Source organism: Electrona antarctica, assembly GCF_951216825.1.
Source record: "Electrona antarctica genome assembly, contig: scaffold_259, whole genome shotgun sequence".
In the NCBI taxonomy this organism is placed as follows: Eukaryota; Metazoa; Chordata; class Actinopteri; order Myctophiformes; family Myctophidae; genus Electrona; species Electrona antarctica.
In genome coordinates, this window is record NW_027637939.1 from 60001 (window position 1) to 83295 (window position 23295).

Consider the following 23295-nt stretch of genomic DNA (forward strand, 5'->3'; position numbering starts at 1 on the left):
CTGAAAGTCAGACGTTGGGAGGTCCTAGTGCCCCTCAAATAAGAACCATGCACTACACTAGTGTCATGGCCATTCACTGCAGCTACTATGCTAGCATACCGCTAAATAAGTAACCATCCATCCATCCAACCATCCAACCATCCATAGATATAGTACGCCACACAACACTGTAGGAATGTGCACAGTATTTATAGAGCTTGACTAATGGGGCGATTACATCTCCAAACTCAACAGACTGCAGCGGAATAATTCCACCGGAGGAGCTCTCCTATTGGTCACAGAGACCACAGGAGCTCTGCTATTGGTCACAGAGACCACAGGAGCTCTGCTATTGGTCACAGAGTCCACAGGAGCTCTGCTATTGGTCACAGAGACCAGGGGAGCTCTGCTATTGGTCACAGAGAGAAGAGGAGCTCTGCTATTAGTCAGAGAGAAGATGAGCTCTGCTATTGGTCACAGAGAGAAGAAGAGCTCTGCTATTGGTCACAGAGAGCAGAGGAGCTCTCCTATTGGTCACAGAGACTAGAGTAGTTCTGCTATTGGTCACAGAGACCAGGGGAGCTCTGCTATTGGTCACACACACACAGAAAATAGCAGATCTATGTGAAGTGAAAACGACCCACCGGCCACTCAGATGTGATTAAATCCAAACACATGCTAAAAGTGACGCTACTATACTTCCTGATGCTGAGACAACTCATTAACATGCGCATGACGCATGTGGACATGACAGAAGAAGAGAGAGGCTATGATCATGATCCATGTCATACTAGAGGGTGACACACTCACTACGACCGGGCACTAGTTCTACTGTGCTGGTCCCTCAACCCACACCATGGTCCTACTACGCCCGGGCACTAGTTCTACTGTGCTGGTCCCTCAACCCACACCATGGTCCTACTATGCCCGGGCACTAGTTCTACTGTGCTGGTCCCTCAACCCACACCATGGTCCTACTATGCCCGGGCACTAGTTCTACTGTGCTGGTCCCTCAACCCACACCATGGTCCTACTACGACCGGGCACTAGTTCTACTGTGCTGGTCCCTCAACCCACACCATGGTCCTACTACGACCGGGCACTAGTTCTACTGTGCTGGTCCCTCAACCCACACCATGGTCCTACTACGCCCGGGCACTAGTTCTACTGTGCTGGTCCCTCAACCCACACCATGGTCCTACTACGCCCGGGCACTAGTTCTACTGTGCTGGTCCCTCAACCCCCACCATGGTCCTACTAAGACCGGGCACTAGTTCTACTGTGCTGGTCCCTCAACCCACACCATGGTCCTACTACGCCCGGGCACTAGTTCTACTGTGCTGGTCCCTCAACCCACACCATGGTCCTTCTCCGTCCCTCAACCCACACATGGTCCTTCTCCGTCCCACTAGACTGGCATCCAAGTTTTGTTTATTCTCGAAATTACACTGAGTAATTAAACTCATTTTCAGTGTACGAGTAATACAATATCATATAGAAAAACATCACAATACATCAGAAGATCAGGAAAAGAAAAACAAAAAGGTATACATGTGAATTACGTAGGTTTACAACAAGGTCCCAGGGGTCCTTGTTGAGGGGTCTGGGTGGAGACTGGGGGTCCGGAAAAGAAAAACAAAAGGTATACATGTGAATTACGTAGGTTTACAAATAAAAGCTAAGACACATTTCAAAAACGATCTAAAAACAGTTACATATTGTGGGGGTCTGTGTGCTCACCAAGGTTTTAAAACGACTCAAGGGTACCAATGTGGTCAATTTTAATATAGTTTTCAGGTCATTCCATGTATTAGGGCCACATAAACCAAAAGCAGATCTACCAAGTTAACTTTTGGTACCTTGAATTTGGGGAAATCACTTGACCGGGTGTGGTAGGGTTCAGAGTCCCATTTCAGAAAAGATGAGATGTATTTAGGACATTTATGACATGTATTTAGGACAATCTCCAAGCATGGCTTTATACAATCCACTGGGTTTCTCTCTCCATAGACATAGAAAGGTAGACGCCTCCTTCGGTTTCTGGGGCGTCAGGATCTCACAGGGAGGGCGAGCTTCTGTGACGCACGCGGAAGCTTGCCAAGCTACCACGTGCGTCACAGAAGAGGACGTTTGGTATAGGCCAATCAGAGGCAATGTAAACATGTGTTTTCTCATGCCAATAAAGCGAAGTTGGATTGAATCTAGAAGTCCCGGAAAAGACGCGCTGTGATTGGCCAGTATAGTCACTTGAGTGGCAGCGCAGACACAGCGTGCCTTCCGCACTTCCACTTGACTCCGTCCTTATAAGTGCAATAACAGGTCGCTCCAATGAACTGCAGCGGCCAATGAGGCGTCTAGCTTTTTATATCTATGTCTCTTCTCTCTCTAGCCCAAGGGGCCAGTGAGGTTATTCAACGTTGAAGCTCTGGGCCCTAGTGGTAGGAGGAGGGACTACAGGCGGACCCGTGGATTCATGACCGGGAAACCCCGTGCAGCTGGGCTTTAACATTGAGCGCTCGGTTGCACTTCCGCATTTGACCACCAAAATTTCAAATGCGGAAGTAGACGTTCTGAGACGGTACTTCCGGCAGTCTTCCGGGTGCTTCAAAACGCCACTGAGCAACTTCCACTGACATGAATAGCTGGGGGGGGCGGAGCTTCGCGCCAGTTCAGTCTCTATCCTTTTATATACTCTATGCTCTAGCCACATCAGGGTCCCTTTCCTTCCCATAGGCTGGCATCCACACTGGGCTGTATAGCTGGCCCTTTCCTTCCCATAGGCTGGCATCCACACTGGGCTGTAGAGCTGGCCCATTCCTTCCCATAGGCTGGCATCCACACTGGGCTACTGGGTCCCTTTCCTTCCCATAGGCTGGCATCCACACTGGGCTGTATAGCTGGCCCTTTCCTTCCCATAGGCTGGCATCCACACTGGGCTGTAGAGCTGGCCCTTTCCTTCCCATAGGCTGGCATCCACACTGGGCTGTAGAGCTGGCCCATTCCTTCCCATAGGCTGGCATCCACACTGGGCTACTGGGTCCCTTTCCTTCCCATAGGCTGGCATCCACACTGGGCTGTATAGCTGGCCCTTTCCTTCCCATAGGCTGGCATCCACACTGGGCTGTAGAGCTGGCCCTTTCCTTCCCATAGGCTGGCATCCACACTGGGCTGTAGAGCTGGCCCATTCCTTCCCATAGGCTGGCATCCACACTGGGCTACTGGGTCCCTTTCCTTCCCATAGGCTGGCATCCACACTGGGCTGTAGAGCTGGCCCTTTCCTTCCCATAGGCTGGCATCCACACTGGGCTGTAGAGCTGGCCCTTTCCTTCCCATAGGCTGGCATCCACACTGGGCTGTAGAGCTGGCCCTTTCCTTCCCATAGGCTGGCATCCACACTGGGCTGTAGAGCTGGCCCCTTCCTTCCCATAGGCTGGCATCCACACTGGGCTGTAGAGCTGGCCCTTTCCTTCCCATAGGCTGGCATCCACACTGGGCTGTAGAGCTGGCCCTTTCCTTCCCATAGGCTGGCATCCACACTGGGCTGTAGAGCTGGCCCTTTCCTTCCCATAGGCTGGCATCCACACTGGGCTGTAGAGCTGGCCCTTTCCTTCCCATAGGCTGGCATCCACACTGGGCTGTAGAGCTGGCCCTTTCCTTCCCATAGGCTGGCATCCACACTGGGCTGTAGAGCTGGCCCTTTCCTTCCCATAGGCTGGCATCCACACTGGGCTGTAGAGCTGGCATCCGTGTGACGCAGGGCGCAGCACACTGCAGCCATTGTGGCTCCGCGACATTGTGATGTCACAGACGCTCAAACTTCAAACACCGAACCGGCTCTGGTGGGCGTCGACACAGAGCGGTGGGAGGGGCCGGGTCAGGGGTTAGAACTCTGGATTGTGCCACGGATTAGTCACGCACGCACGCCGCACACGCACACAATACTCATGCACACTCATGCACACGCACACTCATGCGCACGCACACTCATGCGCACGCACACCAGAAACTTGCGTGAGTTAACTTGATCATACTATAAAGCGTCACACAAAAGCAGCAAAAGTAGCAAATTATCATCTACATCAGTGGTTTTCAACCAGTGGTCCTTGAGGGGGTTTCAGTTGCCCCCCCAGCTAAATGATGGAGAGTTAATTGGTAACCAAATGGACCCTTATTAGATCTTTAACTCTTGAGAGTGTAAGATGATGATAAAATGATCATTTTACGCTGATAAAATTATCATTTTACACTCGCAAGAGTTACATTATTGTTAAACATAGGCATTACTTAATTTACACAATTAGAGAATGTAGAAGAAGAATTATTTTTGTATCGACGCTTGCCTATATCTCTCCTAATGGTACCAACATCAAAACAGCATGAAATTGTGGACAACATATTATCCAACAATAACAAAATATTATTTAGTTTTGGGCCTGAGAGGCTAAATGTCTGTAGCTCAAATGTCAAATAAATAATGTGAAAAGGTTTGAACAACACTGATCTACACGATGGAAACGCGCAGAGACAGTGACACGACACCAGTGCTCAGATGTAAGGTGTTAATTTGTAAGAGTGTATTAATAGAAAGAGGCAGCGACGCAATGCCATGCAGGCATGTCAGTTTAACAGCCAAGAACACACACACACACACACACACACACACACACACACACACACACACACACACACACACACACACACACACACACACACACACACACACACACACACACACACACACACACACACACACACACACAGCTAAATATGGGCTGTGTTTATGCACAGCTATAATCCACAGTGCACAAGCACGCTGCCAGGGGTGGGAAATGTATACATACATTGTTTTTAATGTATAACAATGATTTGAAAATAGACTTGCTATATATTCAAATGTATACAGTATGTACAGTACTGTATATAGACCAGGAAATGATTCTCCGTTCATTTTCCTCATAGACATTTCAGAAAGTATTTATTTAAAGACGTTTACGCCGCGGACAAAGCCAACTCGAGTCGTGACAAATCATGACAACAAACACAATTTTTTGGGCCGAACAAATAATTAGAAAGAAGAAAAAACGGCAGGTTACAACACTTTTGTTGTTGTTTTTCTTCTTTGTAATTATTTGTTTGGTCCAAAATATTGTTTGTGTTGTCATGAGTTGTCACGACTCGAGTTGGCTTTGTCCGCGGCGTAACCGTCTTTAAATAAATACTTTTTGAAATGTCTATGGGAAAAATGCATTGGGATTCATTTCCTGGTCCATGGTAGGGGGCGGGACTGCGACGCTCTATAGGGCTGAAGTCAAGTGGTAAATGTATGTAATAATAATCTAAATCTACAAAGTAACTAGTAACTAATGTTTTAAAATAATATTGGGGGCACGGTACACATGCGGTATAGCATTATCGCCTCACAGCTAGAAGGTCCCGGGTTCGATTCCCGCTGGGGACGCTGTGCGCGTGTTCTCTCCTCCGCGTCATCAGTGCCCATACCCTGGGCGGGGTTGGCGAAAGGGCCTTTCTGTGTGGAGTTTGCATGTTCTCCCCGTGTCCCCTGGGAGGGTTGGTGACCCCCGGAAATGCTTTGACAATGTCTCGCGCCCCCCGCCCCGCCCCCCCCTCCCCACCCCCAGTACAAACTGACTGCAAAAATAACCTAAAATAATATAGAAAATATATCATAAATAAATACTGAAACCAGATATAATCATTAAGGCACGTTTATGCATGCATTATGTGTACTAAGTAAACTCTTCAATTCCATTTTTCAAGCCATTCAATTGCATTCTTTTTTTTGGGGGGGGGCCCCCCCCAACATAATTTGGCGACCCCCCGAGGAGTCGAGACCCACGGGTTGAGAACCCCTGCCCTAGGGTATAGGTACCCTCACAAAAAAATATGCAGTAATCCTGCAGGTCTCTACAATTACAATTTAGGCATTTATCAGACGCTCTTAATCCAGAGCGACTTACATTAAGCAAGAACAAAAAGCATGGCAATACATCACATACATAAAAAATCATGAAACATGCGTAAGCTAAGAACGTAACAGTGTAATATCTATATAATGAAACTATAAACTATACATATACATGTATAGCATATATATGCTATACAATATGTACTATGAAGTGCTATGACTACATACAATGCAATTCTACTGCTGAACATGCTACAAGTCTGTATCAAATGCTATCTAAGTCTACAAAAAGTGCTATCTAAGGGGGTAGGGTAAGTGCTACGGGCCATGATGCAGGGCTCCAGACTAACTTTTTTCACCAACGTCCCAGAACCGTCCCAAAATACAATTTGAACCGTCCCAAAGTGAATGTATAGTCCTGATTCTTTTTTATGGTTTTGTAATGTGAGGGCAGAACATATAACAGTTATTTAAAGACCTCCAGCATTGCTTTTGAAAGTGGCAAGGAATCATAATAGGTATCAAGGTATCATAATAATCCTTGATAAATGCATTAATCCTTGAAGTAAATGCCTTCTTAAAATCTTTAGATCATCCCCAGAGGGGTAACCAAAACGTTTGGAGGGTCGACAGTTGCATTGCTGAATAAGTAAGGGGGGGGGGGGGGGGGGGGGGGGGGAAGTTCCAGACCCACAGGAACCCAGGGTGCTGGCCCGATTCCGGAGAGCCGCCCCGCGTCCGAAACGGTTGAGAAATGACAGAGTTACGGTGTGGGGGTCCCTCTACTGTACCCTCTACTGTACTGTACTGTCTCTGTACTGTACTGGCACACCCAAAATCACCATATATACAGTTAATATGTGCGTGTGTTTTTGTGTGTGTTAGGTTGTGCACAGGTGGTGAAAAACAACCATGCTGTTTTCGTGCTCAGACGCACCCACCCAGCCAGCCACCCACCCAGCCAGCCAGCCACCCAGCCACCCACACACATAGCTCCGTAAGGGAGTGGTTGCACCACTTAAAAACAATCCATGTTTTCTAAGCTACATTAATAGTTCAGTAAAGGCAGTCACTCACAATACAGAATATTTAGGTAATTAGTAGGTAACAGCTTTCGGATGCACACGTCGTCTGTGTGCATGTGGCACTGAAAACTACACTCGGTCTGGTTTAATCTTAATTTCTCACTGACGTGCGTCAGAACCTCAGACACATGGCTGATCAATGCACAGCCTCAATTTGCCCACTGTGAGCTTCTCACTTGTGGGTCGAAGTTGTCATTGTGGGGTGTTAGGGTAACACCCCCGGTGTTGGGTGTGTGATATCTTTCCATGTCTGGGTTGTTTTTCAGACTACGGCGGAAGATTGGGAGTGAGGCTGCAGTTCTGATTGTAATGGGAAGTGCATTCCATAGTTTTGGAGCCAGAAGGGAGAAGAGTTTGGGACGTGTGAAGCGTTGTCCCGGCGTTTTTAGTGAAGGTACTTCCACCTTCCCTGCGTTGGCTGATCTGAGTGCGCGGGAGGGTTTGTAGGGTTCGATCATACTTGCAAGATATGGGGGAGCCATACCTTTGATTGCTTTGAATGCCAGAGTCAGAGTTTTGTATTCTGTGCGGGCAGCGACCGGGAGCCAGTGGAGTGAGTGGAGAAGGGGTGAGACATGTGATAACGTGTTCCTTCCACGCGCTACGTCTTACCGGGGAAACCCAGTGTCAGGTGATGATAAGAAGCGGCCTGCTCACTCCTAATGCATTGAAGGAAGCATGAGCTCAGTCCGGGGCTCTCCCCAGGTTGTAGTAAAAGTATACTCAAGTAAAGTACAAATAGCCTACCTCAAAATGCACTTACAGTAGTTACTTTTCACCACTGTATGCAGCAAGCATGTGCACGCATGCATGCATGCGCACACACACACACACACACACACACACACACACACACACACACACACACACACACACACACACACACACACACACACACACACACACACACACACACACACACACACACACACACACACACACAGTCACACACACACACACACACACACTTTTCCGTCAGTGACACGTCTGCAGGACTATTCAAATGACAAAAATAACCCCCCTACTTTCTGTTCCCCTTTTCAGGAACGTCCTGTTCTCCCTCCCTCCCAAGTGTGTGTGTGTGTGTGTGTGTTTTCGCCCTCTACGTGTAGTTACGTAGAGGGGTTCCCGCTCTAAATGGGTTAATATGGCACCAAGACTAAGACTAAACAATTTCAGATGACTAAAATAGTCTTTTGAACACACCATTTAGTTTTAGTGCTAAGACTAAGACAAAATCAGAAATTGTGGTCAAAACTAAAATACCACCATTTAGTCGACTAAGACTATTAGACTAAGACTAAACAATTTCAGATGACTGAAATTATACCTAAATAAGACTACGACTAAATCAGAATTTGCTGTCAAACTTAACATACTAGAGCTATTCATGGGGGCCCCCGATTCCGAAATTACCCGAGTGGACCCGAGACCCGCACGGGTCGGAGACAGACGAGCCGTGTTCGTTTATCATAATCACTCGGGCATGGTCGGAATCGGCCGTATCCCCCGCGGACCTCGGGTCAGTCAATCATTATGTGTAATGCCCTAGTGATCCGAGAAGACGTGTGTTAGTGCATACTGTCTTTTAGTGCTTTTTTTGTTGTTTTTGCGGCTTTCGCCTTTATTTTATATTTTTTTATAGAGGGACAGACAGTAGGCTGACAGGAAATGGGGGAGAGAGATGGGGGAGTGACATGCAGTAAAGGCCGTCGGGATCGGGAGTCGAACCCGCGGCACACTGCCAGACACGGGCTACCGGCCAAGGTGCCTGGACCGCTGAGCCACGGCCCAGGCCGTTGTTGCAAATGTTAATACAATATTCAATCAGTGTGTGATTGTGTGTCAGTCTGACTGTAGAGACCCTGTTCAGGTTAGTGTTGCAGCGACATGAACGGCTGTGGTACTTGTGTGATGATTATGCTGGTTTAGGATCAGCAGCGTACCATGCAAGGCCAGCCAGGGCGGGCTGATCCGGACAACAGTGTTTTTTTATTTATTATTATTATTATTATTATTATTTATTTTTTTTATCCCACAATTTTGTAACTTATTTTTCACCTGTGTGTCAATTATCTAATGTGATCCTGGGCTCTACACACCCTCCGCCAACCTAGTCCCCATATATGGGGGACATGGGGAGAGCAACGGACTTGAACTCATGTTTCCTTCATGCCTGAGTGTCCAAGTTGCTCCTTTACACCTGACAGGGGGGAGTTTCCCTGGTTGGACGTAGCGCGTGGAAGGAACACGTTATTCCAACCAGTTCCTTTCCCCTCCATCAGGCGCCCCGGCTGGCCAGGGGGAGGCAGTTTAGAGACCAGGATTACTGCATGGTTTTTGTGAGGGTACCTACCCTAGGGGACACGGGGAGAACATGCAAACTCCACACAGAAAGGCCCTTTCGCCAACCCCGCCTCGGGTATGGGCACTGATGAAGCGGAGGAGGAAACACGCCGCCAGTGCCCACAGCGTCCCGAGCGGGAATCGAACCCATGACCTTCTAGCTGTGAGGCGACAGCACTACCAACTGTGCCACCGTGCCCCCATCCGGACAACAGTGTTGACCTCAACGAGGTGAAAGCAAAGCTCAAAGCAAATTAATATAAGAAGGTTAAAGCAACCATGGCAACTGTGGCCCCACTTCGTGCAAATCGTGGATAAAAAAGAGAGCAAAAGTAGGAGCTGTTAAAGGTGCATCGAGTGTGGCACCTTGTTAATATTCCATTCAGCCAAGACTGGTACTGCTAAAACTCTGATGATTGTGAAAAAAACAAATTATCCATTTGGCTAATTTTAAATGCATGCACGCTGAGGAGACAAGGAAGAGATGAGTCTCTCTCTCTCCCTATCTCTCCCTCTCTCTCTCTCCCTATCTCTCCCTCTCTCTCTCTCTCTCTCTTTCTTTCTCTCCCTCTCTCTCCCTCCCTCTTGGCACAACGCACATGCAGCCGGAGGCGACAATACAGAACATGAACATCTTGGAGGAGAATCACTACTTGTCTGTCTGTTCCCAACCACTCTACTGTAATTAGAAGCGACAGGCTTGTGCTGGGAATCGTGCGTGCGTGCGTGCGTGCGTGCGTGCGTGCGTGCGTGCGTGCGTGCGTGCGTGCGCAGAAGAATTACCTGTTGTAGAAGAAAGGGTTCACAGATAACAGTAAGGGATGTGCTTGCACCGCTCGCTACATGTCTCGTCTCCCGGATGAGAAGGATGGATGCCAATCTGCAGGGAGAAAGAAAGATGCTCGTTTAGTAACAGTACCATTCAGAAGTCCAGACGTCTTTTGTCCATCAGTCGCCTTTGAGGCTTTATCAGCTTTTTGTCCAGGACTAGACTGAGCTGTGGACATTGTTCTGTGTCCAGGACTAGACTGAGCTGTGGACATTGTTCTGTGTCCAGGACTAGACTGAGCTGTGGACATTGTTCTGTGTCCAGGACTAGACTGAGCTGTGGACATTGTTCTGTGGCCAGGACTAGACTGAGCTGTGGACATTGTTCTGTGTCCAGGACTAGACTGAGCTGTGGACATTGTTCTGTGTCCAGGACTAGACTGAGCTGTGGACATTGCTCTGTGTCCAGGACTAGACTGAGCTGTGGACATTGCTCTGTGTCCAGGACTAGACTGAGCTGTGGACATTGCTCTGTGTCCAGGACTAGACTGAGCTGTGGACATTGCTCTGTGTCCAGGACTAGACTGAGCTGTGGACATTGTTCTGTGCCCTTATATGTCTCTATGTATGTAACTGTATTTTTGTCTCCACCAGGCCGAAGGCATGGGGAGAGAGTATGTTTTGCACTCCGTCCGTCCGTCCGTGTGTCCGTGTGTGTGTCCGTCCTTCCGTCTGTGAACAGCTAATCTCCGGCACCGTTAACCCGGTCGATGCCAAATTTTGCACGCACACTCCCTCGATGCCAACGATGAACCTCTGCACCAAAATTTCCAGAACGGCCAGTTATAGCGCCACCAGGAGGCCGCTTTGTGCAAAACAAGTTTTTGGACAGTAAATACGCAAATTGGTACACAGTCTCTCTAGAGCCATTCAACGAAACGGGTCTTTCAGATTTCTCAGACTCCATCCTGATTGGCTAAGATTGGCTTCCAAAGTTCGCAGGAGTGCTCAGTTTCAAACAAAATGCTGCAAATCATGAACACATCGTGTGATTTCCGTGAAATTGTGCACGCACATTCCCACTAGGCCGAGGAGGAAATGCCACATGAACATTTTCAAATCAGCCTCATGGTGGCGCTATAACTGGCCCAAAAGTGTTTTTACCTCTAACTGCACGGATCTGTGGATAACTTTGTATGCCAACTCCCTAGAGGCCAAGGAAAAACCTTTGCCTGGAATTTTTCACATCTGCTCTTTATAGCGCCACCAGGAGGCCGACATATGTAAAACACATTTTCTAATATTACTCCTTCAGATTTTATCCAAATTTCACGCAAATCGGTACACATGCTCTTCATAGTCATGTGATCAAGACGGGTTTGTTTGATTTCTCATAATCCACCCTCATTGGCTACGATTGGCTTCTAAACTTTTCAGGAGTAGCCCGCTTTGTACCCGCTTTGTACAAATCGCCACAACTACTCAACGCAGCGTCCGATTGTGGTGAAACTGTGCATGCATATTCCCACTTTGGAGGAAATGCCACTTGACAGTTTTCAAATCAACCTCATGGTGGCGCTACAACAGGCCAAGCCGCGTCACACACACACACACGTTTATATTGCTCCTAAACATTTTGCCAAACATCACACACACACTCCTATCCTCCTGGTGGAGACCTGTGCCCAGAAGGGCACTTTTTCTAGTTATTTCTGTTTTTGTGTTATGTCAAATGTGTGTATATGCGTTGCATACAAGACCGCTGGGCTGCAAGACAAATTTCAGTGCGAACTGACAATAAAGTACTATATCATATCATATCATTCATAATGTAGGCATTTAGCAGACTCACACCCCATCCGCACTGAAACACATGTTTTTCAATGAGACAGTCCTGACGTACCGCGAACGACAACGCGCTGTGCAGCGACGTCGACCACCCCTCCTATATTTGCTCGCAGAGTCTCTATTTCAGAGAGGTATCACCGTAGCCCACAAACACTTGTATTGGTTGAGATCTACACACTACTAGGCTATTTAATGGTTATTTGATTGGTTCAGGCTACGTCGCAACGCAATGGCAGACGCTCCGTGTTTTTCATGCAATATCTAATAAATAAAATAACACAAATAAATAATAATTAAAAAAAGAGAGAGTAGAAAGTAAGGCAATGCCATTTGAACCTGGGTAATATTAACTTACACTATATCCAAAGAGAGAGTAGAAAGTAAGGCAATGCCATTTGAACCTGGGTAATATTAACTTACACTATATCCAAAGAGAGAGAAGAAAGTAAGGCAATGCCATTTGAACCTGGGTAATATTAACTTACACTATATCCAAAGAGAGAGAAGAAAGTAAGGCAATGCCATTTGAACCTGGGTAATATTAACTTACACTATATCCAAAGAGAGAGAAGAAAGTAAGGCAATGCCATTTGAACCTGGGTAATATTAACTTACACTATATCCAAAGAGAGAGAAGAAAGTAAGGCAATGCCATTTGAACCTGGGTAATATTAACTTACACTATATCCAAAGAGAGAGTAGAAAGTAAGGCAATGCCATTTGAACCTGGGTAATATTAACTTACACTATATCCAAAGAGAGAGAAGAAAGTAAGGCAATGCCATTTGAACCTGGGTAATATTAACTTACACTATATCCAAAGAGAGAGAAGAAAGTAAGGCAATGCCATTTGAACCTGGGTAATATTAACTTACACTATATCCAAAGAGAGAGAAGAAAGTAAGGCAATGCCATTTGAACCTGGGTAATATTAACTTACACTATATCCAAAGAGAGAGAAGAAGGTAAGGCAATGCCATTTGAACCTGGGTAATATTAACTTACACTATATCCAAAGAGAGAGTAGAAAGTAAGGCAATGCCATTTGAACCTGGGTAATATTAACTTACACTATATCCAAAGAGAGAGAAGAAAGTAAGGCAATGCCATTTGAACCTGGGTAATATTAACTTACACTATATCCAAGGAAAAACAAAAGACAAAACGTACAGTATGTTGCGCTCACACCACATTGGAATCTCTGACACTATATATCCTCCCCATTTATGGATACATTTAAGTGCTGGATAGTTTAAAGGACCACTTCACCACTTTTCAACATCTCTTCATATAATTGGTCCTCACTAATGTTCATGATAAAACACCACCATTTCTTCCTACTCAGTCTGTGTCTCATAGGAGGGCTTTGGGCAGTTCGGACACCTGTCCACCAGTGACATCATCATTAGGCAGTTTTTTTTTAAACAAGATTTGTTTTAAAATATATTTAGATTTGTATTATCGTGAGAACGATGGCTTCAACTTTTGCATTGCAACTTTTCAGGAAAAGAAAGCCTGCCGTTTCTATTAGCTTGGATTCACCATCGATGATGTCACTGGTGGACGGGTTTCTGAACTGCCCACAGCCTTCCTATGAGACACAGACTGAGTAGAAATAAATGGTGGTATCTTATCATGAACATTAGTTAGGACCAATTATAGGAAGAGAAGTTGAAAAGTGGTGAAGTGGTCCTTTAAATGAGTAGAAATATAGTAGCCTCACATCAGGCGGAGGGGTGTTGTTTGTACATTACTGTATGTACAGTACACTTTATTTTCTAGAACAATTTAAAAGCAATCCTCCCATGTCTTCGGTTCTGAGCCCAAACTGCAAGGGCATCTGCTGCTGCTGCTGCTCGTTGTTGTTAAATAAAGTTTGTAGCATTCAAAGTGAGGTGCTGGCCCGCCATCTTTCTTTTACCCATTCAGGACGGGAACCCCTTTTGGTGTTTTAAGGATTATGTTATACTTTAGCAGATCTACAAGCTCATAGCGCGGCACCGAGTGCCACGCTACGAGCTTGTATATCTGCTATTTTTGAAAAATCGTGAAAATGTGGCGCAAATCTTTGAATATATATTCTTTCAGAGCGGACGTTATTAACTCAAATCTGTGCTTCTGGGGGATCCCTGAAGCAACATATTTTCAGATGGGGGTCCGCAGCCAAATACGGATAATTCTGGGGGTCCCTGACATGAAAAAGGTTGAGCAACACTGACATAGAAACATAGGTTTTCAGAAAATGTAGAAGCCATCTTAGATGTAGATGTGTTACTTTTGATGGTTGTGTGTGACGCTGCAGTGTGGTGTTAATTTACTGTACTGTACTGTACTGTACTGTACTGTACTGTACTGTACTAAATTTTCAATACTATTACTCCACTACATCTCAGAGGTAAACATTGTACTTTTACTCCACTACAATTATTTTAAAACTTTAGTTACTACTATTTACTATGTAGATTTTGATTATTACAAAACATTAACTAACACGAACGACATTTCGGCCATTTGAAAATAGCAGATCTACTGTACAAGCTACTATATGCTACTATATGTCGCATTACAACACACGTGGAGTGCGTGCACGCTCCTGCATGCTAGCCTGTGTGACACGTGGAGTGCGTGCACGCTCCTGCATGCTAGCCTGTGTGACACGTGGAGTGTGTGCACGCTCCTGCATGCTAGCCTGTGTGACACGTGGAGTGTGTGCACGCTCCTGCATGCTAGCCTGTGTGACACGTGGAGTGCGTGCACGCTCCTGCATGCTAGCCTGTGTGACACGTGGAGTGCGTGCACGCTCCTGCATGCTAGCCTGTGTGACACGTGGAGTGCGTGCACGCTCCTGCATGCTAGCACGTGTGAGTGCGTGCACGCTCCTGCATGCTAGCATGTGCGACACTTGGCAATCTTCTTATTCGCTTAACTTGTTATGGTAACACATTCAACATTCACTGCTATACGGTGGTACAGTATGTGTTTCATGTTGTGGAGCGAAAGGAGAGCTGAGCGGCTAACGTTACAACCTGCCGCGTATCCCTGGAGGAGGAAGCAGTGTTTGGCAACAACGCGAAGCAAAGCGGGTGAATCAGCGGTTTCTCTGCGCTGCCCTTAGTCACCCGTCTGGAAGCCCCTTTCACACAGCCAGTGTGGATTTGTTATGTATTTTATATTGATTTTTTACGTTTCCATTTTTGCCACAGACATAGAAATGAGTGGACAACAACACCAGTAAGACCCTGAGGGCGAGACGCGACCGAGGTCACGTGCACGCAGCCGCCTCGTTGACGGCAGACTGCTCGGCGAGCGCTGGCGATTTGGCATGGGGGCGTCAGATCAACATATGGAATGAATTTTGTACTGGCCATATAAGGAGCGTGTCTTGAGTGTACAGGGTTTGATGAGGTCAGATCAACATATGGAATGTCAGAACAGGTCAGCTCCATACAGTATATGGAGATCTAAGGGTGGTAGTGGGGACATTCTCTTGAGTGTACATTCGGTCGCAATTACCAGAAACACATTAACCCATTCTGGGCGGGAACCCCTTTTGGTGTTAGCATTATGTTATGCTTTAGCTATTGAAAAATAGCAGACCTACAAGCTCATAGCGCGCCACCGAGTGGCGCGCTACGAGCTTGTAGGTCTGCTATTTTTGAAAAATCGAAGAACGACTGACATAGAAACATAGCTTTTTCAGAAAACTGTCAGGATGTAGAAGACATTTTTAGAATCTGATCTCAGGTCAGAATGGGTTAAGAGCTAGCCCTGGATGACCATAACAGGTCTATAACTCTGAGAGTGTACAAATGGAACCTTACGGGTCCTTTTGCTTCCATCTGTACACTCTCAAAGTTATGGGGAGTCCTTGCAAATAAAACGTTTGAGAACCACTAGTACTAGAGAACCAGGGGCGACTGTGGCTCAAGAGGTAGAGCAGGTCGTCCAATGATCCATGGGTCGGCGGTTCGAATCCCGGCTCCTCCTGTCTACATGTCGAAGTGTCCTTGGGCAAGACACTGAACCCCAAATTGCTCCCGATGTGCTGGTTGGTACCTTGCATGGCTTCCGCCGCAATCGGTGTATGAATGTGTGTGTGAATGGGTGAATGTAATGCACAATCTATGTAAAGCGCCTTGGATAACTACTAGCGTGCCATACATAGTGTCATAGTAAATCAGCATCATACATTATTCTGAATCTAAAATTTGCGACAGACAAGACCAAGCCTTTGCCACGGACACGTTTGTCCGTGTACGGACATATTGATGACGACACAGCGGTAGTTAAAACATGTCCATCTATCTACGCTAATCCTGCCAACAGACTTTGTGCCCGCACTGCTTGCCATCAAGAAACATAGTACGTAAGCTAAGAACCTAACAGTTGTCTAGCAGTGGAATATCTATGTAATGAAACTATGCGTATACACTATAGAGTGCTATATCTACATAAAATGAATGACCATAACACAGGTCTATAACTCCGAGAGTGTACAAATGGAACCTTACGGGACAGACAGACGGACAGACGGACAGACAGACAGACAGACAGACACAGACAGACAGAGCGAGCTGTGGTTGCATCATTCAGAGCAGATGTCAAGCCAACACAGGGTTAATTATAGCTCCACCAAAACATGTCCATCTATCTACGCTAATCCTGCCAACCGACTGTCTCATCTGAGCTGCCAAGGGTCTTGCCGTCAAGAAACATAGTACGACGTCTCCCAGTTGCCATTAAATAACACTCGTATCCGTGTCTTCTTTGCTGGCATAACGGCCGCAAAGAAGATGGTTGCTACGCACTGGAAACCTCCTCATACATTGACATCTCGTCAATGGGCTTTAACCTTTCTAGATATCATCTATCTGGAGATGTCCATGGCAAGATTACACAGAGCGAAAGAGGAAAACATTAATATTTGGTCTAGTATTGTAGATTTGGTCAAGGACATGATTTAGTCTTTATTTTCATATTGCACAGTGGTAGGAATCTTGGCACAGGTGTGCATTTTGTGGCATCTTTGGTCCCGGGGGGAGGGGTGGGTGGGATTGTTTGTATGTTTGTTTTTGTGTTACTTTTCTTTTGCTGTTGTACGTGTATTACTTGTTTTGTTTTCTTTATTCATTCATGGTGTTAACAGTGCTATTTTGTCCTGAATAAAAAACATTTGATAACAAAACAAAAAAGAAACATAGTACGTAAGATAAGAACCTAACATGTGTCTAGCAGTGGAATATCTATATAATGAAACTATGCGTATACACTATAGACTAGTGCTATATCTACATAAAATGCTATCTAAGTTACATAAGTTGAGTCTTAGCATAGTGCTACGGTAAGTGCTACGGGCTATACTCTATAAGATGGAGTAAAGAGGTGAGTCAGACTACAGTGGAAGTGGAAGATTGAGAGTGATTCTGCAATAGGAAGTGCATTCCATAGTTTTGGAGCCAGAAGGGAGAAGAGTTTGGGACGTGTGGAGCGTTTTTAGTGAAGGTACTTCCAGCTTCCCTGTGTTGGCTGATCGGGTCCCTGCGTCCCGACTTTTGGACAGACCTACAGAATTGGATCCCCAAACGTTTTAGCTTTAGAAATTAGACCCTTGACCGGGACCCACACTAGTGAAAATAGCAGATCTACCAGTGCAACAATGCGCCGCATTGCGAGCTTGTAGATCGGCAATTTTCACTACTTCTTAAGCATGTGTTTTCTACTTTATGGAATTTCTTTGACTTACATTTAAACAAAATTACTGAAAAAAAACGTTTTTTTTGCTTTTTGTGTTTTGAAGTAAATAATTAAAAACAAAATGTATGAAACAAAAAATCAATTGGGACCCATAAAAATGTGTCCGTGACCCACAAATGGGTCCCGACACAGTGTTTGGGAACCACTGACCTAGTCCACTAAAACGAGCTATGTCTTTTGACCAGTATTTACTATGGGGGTGACAGTGACCGCCCCTACCTGGACCAGTATTTACTATGGGGGTGACAGTGACCGCCCCTACCTGGACTAGTATTTACTATGGGGGTGACAGTGACCGCCCCTACCTGGAACTCACTCCCAGAGTCTTTACTATGGGGGTGACAGTGACCGCCCCTACCTGGACTAGTATTTACTATGGGGGTGACAGTGACCGCCCCTACCTGGACTAGTATTTACTATGGGGGTGACAGTGACCACCCCTACCTGGACCAGTATTTACTCTGGGGGTGACAGTGACCACCCCTACCTGGACCAGTATTTACTATGGGGGTGACAGTGACCACCCCTACCTGGACCAGTATTTACTATGGGGGTGACAGTGACCACCCCTACCTGGACCAGTATTTACTATGGGGGTGACAGTGACCGCCCCTACCTGGACTAGTATTTACTATGGGGGTGACAGTGACCGCCCCTACCTGGACCAGTATTTACTATGGGGGTGACAGTGACCGCCCCTACCTGGACCAGTATTTACTATGGGGGTGACAGTGACCGCCCCTACCTGGACTAGTATTTACTATGGGGGTGACAGTGACCGCCCCTACCTGGACCAGTATTTACTATGGGGGTGACAGTGACCGCCCCTACCTGGACCAGTATTTACTATGGGGGTGACAGTGACCGCCCCTACCTGGACCAGTATTTACTATGGGGGTGACAGTGACCGCCCCTACCTGGACTAGTATTTACTATGGGGGTGACAGTGACCGCCCCTACCTGGACTAGTATTTACTATGGGGGTGACAGTGACCGCCCCTACCTGGAACTCACTCCCAGAGTCTTTACTATGGGGGTGACAGTGACCGCCCCTACCTGGACCAGTATTTACTATGGGGGTGACAGTGACCGCCCCTACCTGGACCAGTATTTACTATGGGGGTGACAGTGACCGCCCCTACCTGGACCAGTATTTACTATGGGGGTGACAGTGACCGCCCCTACCTGGACTAGTATTTACTATGGGGGTGACAGTGACCGCCCCTACCTGGACCAGTATTTACTATGGGGGTGACAGTGACCGCCCCTACCTGGACCAGTATTTACTATGGGGGTGACAGTGACCGCCCCTACCTGGACTAGTATTTACTATGGGGGTGACAGTGACCGCCCCTACCTGGACTAGTATTTACTATGGGGGTGACAGTGACCGCCCCTACCTGGACTAGTATTTACTATGGGGGTGACAGTGACCGCCCCTACCTGGACTAGTATTTACTATGGGGGTGACAGTGACCGCCCCTACCTGGACCAGTATTTACTATGGGGGTGACAGTGACCGCCCCTACCTGGACCAGTATTTACTATGGGGGTGACAGTGACCGCCCCTACCTGGACTAGTATTTACTATGGGGGTGACAGTGACCGCCCCTACCTGGACCAGTATTTACTATGGGGGTGACAGTGACCGCCCCTACCTGGACTAGTATTTACTATGGGGGTGACAGTGACCGCCCCTACCTGGACTAGTATTTACTATGGGGGTGACAGTGACCGCCCCTACCTGGACTAGTATTTACTATGGGGGTGACAGTGACCGCCCCTACCTGGACTAGTATTTACTATGGGGGTGACAGTGACCGCCCCTACCTGGACTAGTATTTACTATGGGGGTGACAGTGACCGCCCCTACCTGGACTAGTATTTACTATGGGGGTGACAGTGACCGCCCCTACCTGGACCAGTATTTACTATGGGGGTGACAGTGACCGCCCCTACCTGGACCAGTATTTACTATGGGGGTGACAGTGACCGCCCCTACCTGGACTAGTATTTACTATGGGGGTGACAGTGACCGCCCCTACCTGGACTAGTATTTACTATGGGGGTGACAGTGACCGCCCCTACCTGGACCAGTATTTACTATGGGGGTGACAGTGACCGCCCCTACCTGGACTAGTATTTACTATGGGGGTGACAGTGACCGCCCCTACCTGGACTAGTATTTACTATGGGGGTGACAGTGACCACCCCTACCTGGACCAGTATTTACTATGGGGGTGACAGTGACCGCCCCTACCTGGACTAGTATTTACTATGGGGGTGACAGTGACCGCCCCTACCTGGACTAGTATTTACTATGGGGGTGACAGTGACCGCCCCTACCTGGACCAGTATTTACTATGGGGGTGACAGTGACCGCCCCTACCTGGACTAGTATTTACTATGGGGGTGACAGTGACCGCCCCTACCTGGACTAGTATTTACTATGGGGGTGACAGTGACCACCCCTACCTGGACCAGTATTTACTATGGGGGTGACAGTGACCGCCCCTACCTGGACTAGTATTTACTATGGGGGTGACAGTGACCGCCCCTACCTGGACTAGTATTTACTATGGGGGTGACAGTGACCGCCCCTACCTGGACCAGTATTTACTATGGGGGTGACAGTGACCGCCCCTACCTGGACCAGTATTTACTATGGGGGTGACAGTGACCGCCCCTACCTGGACCAGTATTTACTATGGGGGTGACAGTGACCGCCCCTACCTGGACCAGTATTTACTATGGGGGTGACAGTGACCGCCCCTACCTGGACCAGTATTTACTATGGGGGTGACAGTGACCGCCCCTACCTGGACTAGTATTTACTATGGGGGTGACAGTGACCGCCCCTACCTGGACTAGTATTTACTATGGGGGTGACAGTGACCGCCCCTACCTGGACCAGTATTTACTATGGGGGTGACAGTGACCGCCCCTACCTGGACCAGTATTTACTATGGGGGTGACAGTGACCGCCCCTACCTGGACTAGTATTTACTATGGGGGTGACAGTGACCACCCCTACCTGGACCAGTATTTACTATGGGGGTGACAGTGACCGCCCCTACCTGGACCAGTATTTACTATGGGGGTGACAGTGACCGCCCCTACCTGGACCAGTATTTACTATGGGGGTGACAGTGACCGCCCCTACCTGGACTAGTATTTACTATGGGGGTGACAGTGACCGCCCCTACCTGGACTAGTATTTACTATGGGGGTGACAGTGACCGCCCCTACCTGGACCAGTATTTACTATGGGGGTGACAGTGACCGCCCCTACCTGGAACTCACTCCCAGCTCATATCAAAGCCGTCCCCAGCCTGCCTTGATACGTGTAAAAAACAAACTTAAAACCCTATACCTTTTTCGCCAAAACCATCCGATCTACAGGCTTGTACAGTATGAATGAACGAACGAACGAACGTCTTTATTGCAGACTCAATGTGCATATAAAAACACAATTCCATACAACATACATACAAAATGTTAGACAGGCCATTTGTGACAGTTATGAATACAATACAGGCTTTTAAGCCAATGTCTCCTAAGGCGGAGTATCAACAGCTAAGAGGAGTATCAACAGCTCACCGGGTTACATATACTGACTGTAGATCTGCTATTTTCGGCTAATGCCTCCCAGGCTCCCCCACCACCCTAATGCCTCCCAGGCTCCCCCACCACCCTAATGCCTCCCAGGCTCCCCCACCACCCTAATGCCTCCCAGGCTCCCCCACCACCCTAATGCCTCCCAGGCTCCCCCACCACCCTAATGCCTCCCAGGCTCCCCCACCACCCTAATGCCTCCCAGGCTCCCCCACCACCCTAATGCCTCCCAGGCTCCCCCACCACCCTAATGCCTCCCAGGCTCCCCCACCACCCTAATGCCTCCCAGGCTCCCCCACCACCCTAATGCCTCCCAGGCTCCCCCACCACCCTAATGCCTCCCAGGCTCCCCCACCACCCTAATGCCTCCCAGGCTCCCCCACCACCCAGAAATGATGAGAAACAAAGACATCTTCCAACATAATAACCGAAACAGACGGAACTAAAGCTGGAGGAGGAAGTGAGATGAATTGAAAACAGTCCATTTATCACCAGAAAGCCAATACTTCCACCCACTATCAGCTTTCTCAACTCCCAGTTCTGGCAATGTCGGGCATGAAGCAATAACTTCCTCCGCCCCCAGCCAGGGGAAATAACTTCATACAGGCATGCACCCTAGGGCCCCCCCCCCCCCCCCCCCTCCTGTTTTCGACCTACACACTAAATGTCTTTGGTGAAAAACAGCAACGTGACGCATTGTTGTGAGCTCGTAGATGTAGATCATTAGATCTTGGCAGAAATTAATGGTCGCTCCCAGAATATGGACGCGATATGGGTTTGAATACTATACGTTTCATGTACTACTTGAAACACAACTTCTACCACTTCCAAAACACTAGGGGATCCACAGAGTTACTACAGGGGAATCTTTGTGTGACAGAATAATGATTTTACATTAACCACTAACCCTACAACCGTCCCTATTCTGAGGAGAACTTCAGACAAAGACAGCACATCTACAAGCTCAGATTGTAGATTGGCTATTTCCGGCAAAGAGGTTTGGGGGGAAAAAGAGCAGACCAAGTTGACCAAATGTCAACTTGGTCTGTGCGATGTGAGACATTAAATGTCTCACATTAACATGAATCCAAAAAGGTCTATGAATATAAAATATGAAATCTAGGAACAGACAGACAGACAGACAGACAGACAGACAGACAGACAGACAGACAGACAGACAGACAGACTTCAGCAGCTCAGCTCGGGTCCATGTGTTTGGTCCGACGTACTAACAGTCCTGAGCCCGACACCCTACCCAAAACCCTAACCCTAACCTAACCTCACAGGAAGCCACAGGTTGTATCCTGCCACGCATGTCAGGAGCCACAGCAGGTTAGTTTTAACCTGCCGCGCATGTCGGGAGTTTTAACCCGGCCATGGGTTAGTTGTAACCGGCAGCGCATGTCGGGAGTCACAGGTGAGTTTTAACCCGGCCATGGGTTAGTTGTAACCGGCAGCGCATGTCGGGAGTCACAGGTGAGTTTTAACCCGGCCATGGGTTAGTTGTAACCGGCAGCGCATGTCGGGAGTCACAGGTGAGTTTTAACCCGGCCATGGGTTAGTTGTAACCGGCAGCACATGTCGGGAGCGACGGTGTTGTCGTTCTAATGCTGTCAGGCTGTTAGTATGTCTAAGAAACGTATGCATCCCGCTCAGCTCAACATCCTGATGTTGAAACGTATGCACCCCGCTCAGCTCAACATCCTGATGTTGACATTCTGCCATCTGTCATCCGTGGCTGTGAGTGACCAAGTCCCACAGCCTCAACAACAAACCCACAACACTACCATGATCTGATAACTCCTAGTCTTGCGTAGCCAGACAACTATTCCACAATCTCTGAATGCTATAGAGTCTGGAACTACACCTCCTGTCCTGAATGTTATATAGAGTCTGGAACTACACCTCCTGTCCTGAATGTTATATAGAGTCTGGAACTACACCTCCAGTCCTGAATGTTATATAGAGTCTGGA

General features: G+C 47.5%; 1 protein-coding gene across 1 annotated transcript in view; it reads right to left on the bottom strand.

Annotated features, from left to right (window-relative positions):
- Positions 1 to 23295, bottom strand: part of tfeb (transcription factor EB) — a 114406-nt gene that overhangs the window by 48734 nt on the left and 42377 nt on the right. The window contains exon 2 of the mRNA XM_079531441.1: positions 10120 to 10216. The gene's annotated coding sequence lies outside the window, so the exon portion shown is untranslated. The remainder of the gene's footprint in view (positions 1 to 10119; positions 10217 to 23295) is intronic.